Source organism: Orycteropus afer, unplaced genomic scaffold (genome assembly GCF_000298275.1).
Source record: "Orycteropus afer afer isolate SDZICR_OR568_19922 unplaced genomic scaffold, OryAfe1.0 scaffold00132, whole genome shotgun sequence".
In the NCBI taxonomy this organism is placed as follows: Eukaryota; Metazoa; Chordata; class Mammalia; order Tubulidentata; family Orycteropodidae; genus Orycteropus; species Orycteropus afer.
In genome coordinates, this window is record NW_006921719.1 from 5415084 (window position 1) to 5420714 (window position 5631).

A 5631-nucleotide genomic window follows, 5' to 3' on the forward strand; every position below is an offset into this window, starting at 1 on the left:
GGAACCACTGAGACTATGGCCCCTAGCTGCCCTACAGGTCTGGAATTGAACCCACATCTGTGGCTTCCAGCAAAGCAAAAGGCAGGCGTATGAGTTGAACATTAACTTGAGGTAGATACACTCCATGGAGAGAGCAATCAAGGGAGAAAGAAGGGCTGCTTATGCACAGCGAGACAGCTCAGGGGGCAGGAGTGCATGGAGGGATAGACACAGGGAAGAGGTAACTATCGGGAGGAAGTGGGAGGGGAGCTGTTGCATTGTGGTAAACTGTGATCAATGTCATGAGACAAAGTGTAAAAAAAGAATACAACAAAGAACTGTACTCCAACAAATTAAAAAAAAAAAAAAAAGACTTAAGCTCAGATTTCTCAGCAGAAACCATGCAGGCGAGAAGACAATGGGATGGTATATATAAAACCCTGAAATAAAAAAATTTCCAATCAAGAATTATATACCTAGCAAAATTGTCCCTCAAATATGATGGTGATATTAGGACATTTCCAGATAAGCAGAAATTAAGGGAATTTGTTACAATCAGACCAATTTCACAACACAAGCTAAAGGGAGTCCTTTGGACAGAAAGCCGACAACAGCAAACAACCACCAACCATTAATACACATGATGACATAACCCAGAACCAACCCAGTTATGGAAATATCCAAAATAAAATAAGCTTACAAGATTGTAAACAGGGGACCAGAGACATCAATTGACAAATGAGGACAACTACAAACCAAAAAGAGGGAAAAAATTGTGCAATTACAGAACTTAAAAATGGTAGGGAGGTCAAGAAAACTGCAAGATAGAATACACTGTTCTAAACTTGAGAAGAAAATTATAAATCACAGGGTAACCTCAAAGAAAAATGATAAACCTTCACACCAAAATTTAAAAAAGAGGACCAGCACAAATATTTATCAAATACTAAAACAGTAGCAATGAAGGAAGTGATAATATGATTCATAAACAAAATGAGCTCAGCACAGAAAATTATATGGAACAAAGAAATCATCAAGACCACAAAAAAGCACATAACCAGATAACAGCAACATATTAATACTTGTCAATAGTTACACTGAATGTCAATGGATTAAATTCACGACTCAAGTGACAGAGAGTTGCACACTGGATAAGAAAACAACACATTAACATGCCATCTACCAGAGAGACACCTTAGAGAGAAAGACAAAAATAGACTGAAAATCAAAGGTTGGAAAAAGATATATCAAGCAAAAGGCAGCCATAAAATAGCAGGAGTGGTGATATTTATTTCTGATAAAATTGACTTTTAGACAAAAACCACCATAAAAGACAAAGAAGGACATTATATAATGATTAAAGTTTGATTGAACTAGAGGGCATAACAATAATAAATATCTATGCACCAATGAAAGAGCCCCAAAATACATAAACCAGACTCTAACAGAACTGAAAAGACAAATAGATGACTGCAAGGTCATAGTAGGAGGCTTTAATACACCACTTTCTGCAAAACACCGCATAACATTGATGAACTTGGAGGACATTATGCTGAGTGAAATAACTCAATCACAGAAGGACAAATATAGTATTAGTTCATTATTGTAAAAAGTCACGGAAAGGTTTATATATGGAAGGAAACTTTCTTTGTTGGTTACCAGGGGTGGCAGGGGATAGGAGGGAACACTGAAAAAAAAAAAAAAAAGCATCGACTCATGTCACTTTAGTTTTGTGTATTTCACTATACATAAATTATATTTCATAAAATGCATTTTTAAAAAAAGACTTGGGAGAAGACCTTCAGAATACCCAGGCAGAAGAAGCACAGAACCGTTCAGAAATCGTTCTTCTCAGGGGCATGCAGTACCCCTCCTGGCCTTTCTGTGACTGCCCCCAGCCAGCTGCCTACAATAAATGCAGCAACTCAGGGCACAGCATGTGACCATTTCTGGTGACACTTGAAAGGCAAGAAGTGGCAAGGCAGCCGCAGCAGGTCTATATTTGGGCTTTCACTTGTGGTAGGCCTGTTGCTATTTGCGGGTTGAGCCAACTCTTGTTACCACATGGTCTTCATGCCCCACTTGCAGAATGCTGGTGTGAAACAGACAGGGGCAGGCCTGTGGAGCACGCAGAGGTCACTCAGGAAGGACCACCTGCTGGACAGGAATTCCATTTTCTACCAGAAATTCAGAGCCTTCTGAGTTAAAAGAAGAATTTATGGACCCTTAAAATAGCAGGCAAGTTTTTAGATAGTCTTTTCCTTCTAATGAGGAGCCCTGAGCAGTCGTACTCTGTCCTATAGGGTCGCTTTGAGTTGGAATCAACTCGAGGGCTGTGGATTAGTGGCGCAGTGGTTAAAGCATTCATCTGCTAATAGAAAAGTCTATAGTTCCAACCCACCAGCAGCTCCATGGGAGAAAGATGTGGTTGTCTGCTTCTATAAAGATTACAGCCTTGGAAACCCTATAGGGTGGGTCTACTCTGTCCTATGGGGTCACTATGATGGACTCTATGACAATGAGTTTCCTTCTAATGCAAACTGTATTGTTAGAAACTCAGCAACTAATGCCATAATGTTAATGCACTGTCTTTCTTTTAGGTGGGAAAAGATACCATAGTAAATTGCAAACGTTTAAATGACTATAAATTGTGTAAACATTTTCTATGCCTTCTTGTAATTGAATGTGGCACGGGCTGTGAAAGTGTCTGCTGCAGGTAGGGAGAAGGTGGTGATTCTTGCAATGTGTCTTTAAGGTATTTTTAGTGCAAGAACCCATTTGTTAGAAAAGTTTGGAACCCTTTATGCTGATTTCATCTAGCTATACTATGGTATTGGGTTGATGGACACTTTTTACTTTAACTTGCACACACATGCTTACAGATTGCATTTTCAGGCTTTGATTGCAATGCTGAGAAACAGCATTGCAATCATTTTTTCACTTGTAATGCATACAGTTTCCTCTTGTGTTCAGGTTTTGGAGGTATGGCTGTGAAGCTAATCTGAGCCATATTGTACTGTGCACAGCTAACCCCTTAAAATAAGTTTTATTTATCTGTGACTCAGTAACTGCTAGAGGCTACATGGACGAGCTTCTAAAATTATGTGCAAAATTGTTTATGCCCTCACTTTTCAGGGAACAAATTCACAGCTTTCAGTAAATTGTCAGAGGTATCCAGAACCCATAAAAAATTTAAAACCACTTTTTAAAAGAACTTTCTAATTAAAGCATAGGGCACACCTCTTGTGTAAGACTTAAGCAAAAAATGAAATATTTATTTTCTTTTAAATTGCAACCCTATGGCATTAGAGTAGAAGTTACCTATATTCATCATAGACTGTGATTTATTACTGTATTTCTCTGAACTTCACTTTCATCATTTATAAAATGACAATTTAATTGTTCATGTTCCTTTTCTCCCTAAATGCTCATTCTGTTGTCAAGAAACCAAGAGTCTGTGTGTTGAGGAGTATAGTGAGTGCCCTCTATGAGGTCCATTGCAAAATCCCTACTTGCTTAGCTCACAGACCAGTTTGTGTTTGTCTGTCCAAAGGGCAAATTCTGGCATGGAAGAACTTGCTTTTATTCACTTCAACAGTTCAACTTGCTGTTTCACATCCCAGCTTCTAGTTGTAAGAATTTCTCATGAAGGTTTACTGGCAGTACAGAATTTCGGTTATCTCCTTTTTGCTAACACATGAAAATGGAAATGTTATTTTTAGTGAGCTGCTTCTTAGCCTGTAGGTGGAGTGGTTTAGTGGAAATCTGGGTTTAGATCTAAGCTGATTGGCCCCCACAGGTAAGGAGGGTGGCAGGGACATCTGGTAGTGGGGCTTTCAGAGGAAACGGAAACACAGCATCTTGTAGGAACTTTGGAGGGAAGAGGTAACACCCACAGTGCTCACCAGGGCTAAGACTGTGAAGTCTCACTCTCCCTGTGCACCCCTGGGTCAGGGAAGGCTGGTCGGTTCTTGTGTTTTGTCTTACCAGTGGCAAGAGCCACAGTGAGCCCCCTGAGGGATATGTGAGGGTCTTCAAAGGAAGCTTGTGGCCATAATTGTTGTTCTTAGGTCCTGTTAAGTCAGCTCCAACTCATAGCAACCCTGTGTACAACAGAACGAAACACTTCCTGGTCCTGCGCCATCCTCACAATCCGTGTTATGCTTGAGCCCATTGCTGCAGCCACTGTGTCAGTCCATCTCGTTGAGGGTCTTTCCCTCTTTTGCTGACCCTCCACTTTAACCAAGCATATCCTTCTCCAGAGACGAGGCCCTTCTGACAACATGACCAAAGTATGTGAGATGAAGTCTGGCCATTGTCACTTGTAAGGAGTATTCCGGCTATACTTCTTCCAAGACAGATTTGTTCATTTTTCTAGCAGTCCATGGTATTTTTAGTATTCAAATACCATAAATACCCATAATTAGGGGACTGATGTTTGGTAAAGAGCCCCAGACAGAGATGTGACTGAGGCCTCCCTCTGAGAAGGGCGCACTGGTTAAGAGCAGATCTCTATCACTGGATCCAAAACCCCTTATTCTTGGGTCATACCTCCCTAAAATGGGACCAGATGTGGAACTGGGTGAACACCTCTTTATCACCACCTTTCTCCTTTCCCTGGAGAACCGGGGAGGAAAGTGGTGGTGAGGAAGGGTATGGGGGCAGGTCAGTGAGGAGAACTGGGCTGCTATGTCAAGGAGGGAGAAGGGAGGTGTGGGCCACTGGGGCAAAGTACCATCTCTGACCAGTCTTCAACACTGGGCAGAGTTCATATCCCTGAGGGCTTGATCAGGAAAGCTGAGTTATCCTTGATCTTCACAGATAGAGGCCAAGGAACTAAGATGAAACTGGAAATCTATCTGAAGAATATTCAAGGAGGGGATTGGGACCCAGACAATCAGTTCAAGACATAACAAACATTAAAGTCCAGAGTATTCCTAAAGAAAGAGTCCCCAGTGTAGGGGCCTGGAAAAGCACTTGAGGGTTCTCTGGACTGTTGCACCACACCACTCTCCCAATTCCCCATTACCACCACTGGCCTGGACCCACCACACCACTCTCCCAATTCCCCATTACCACCACTGGCCAGCTGGACTTCTAGGCATGTTATAGAGAATCTGTGGACCAGCAGCATAGACACCACTTGGGAACTGCATTTAGAAATGCAGCTTTTCAGGACCCATCCTTGACTTTCTGCATTTAACCAGATCTTCAAGGTGATTCCTGTGCAAAAGTTTGAGAATTTTAGGCATTTTAGGGGAAGAGCTCTGGCAGGGCCTCACTAACAAGCAATCCTTGCTGGCTGGATATGCAGGGTGACCACAGACTGTGGTTGGGAGACTAAGTAGATGCCACACCTCATATCGAGCTGGGGAATGAGAGAGCCGAGGAGCCCCATTTGGCAATGTTGAGTTTGAGGTGACAGCTCTGGTGATTCAGTGGGTAAGCCACTTGGCTGCTAACCAGAAGGTTGGTGGTACAAACCCACCAGCTGCTCTGTGGGAGGAAGATGAGGCAATCTATTTCTGTAAAGATTTATAGCCTTAGAAACCCCCTGGCTAGCCAGGGCCATAAGGCAAGAAAGGGAAATCAAAGGCATCCAAATTGGTAAGGAAGAAGTCAAACTATCCCTATTTGCTGATGATATGATCC

General features: G+C 42.0%; 1 protein-coding gene across 1 annotated transcript in view; it reads left to right on the plus strand.

Annotated features, from left to right (window-relative positions):
• The window catches only part of FSD2 (fibronectin type III and SPRY domain containing 2), a 55506-nt gene that overhangs the window by 889 nt on the left and 48986 nt on the right, over window positions 1-5631 (plus strand). The window lies entirely within an intron of this gene.